Here is a 204-nt window from a genome sequence, read left to right as displayed (position 1 = left end):
TCCCCCAGTAATATGGGCTATGCTAACCTCTATGCCTGTGGTTACCATCTCATTTGGGAATGGGTTGCCTTTGTTATGTTAACGAGGCAGGGTTAGCGTAGGGTGTATTTTTTTTTTTTAGGATTTGGGTGAAGATTTACAGAGTAAATTCACTTTTCATACAGCAGTTCACATATACTTTGTCTCATGTCATTGACCAAACTC

Source organism: Orycteropus afer, unplaced genomic scaffold (genome assembly GCF_000298275.1).
Source record: "Orycteropus afer afer isolate SDZICR_OR568_19922 unplaced genomic scaffold, OryAfe1.0 scaffold00020, whole genome shotgun sequence".
Classification (NCBI taxonomy): domain Eukaryota; kingdom Metazoa; phylum Chordata; class Mammalia; order Tubulidentata; family Orycteropodidae; genus Orycteropus; species Orycteropus afer.
This window is presented reverse-complemented; position numbering follows the sequence as displayed.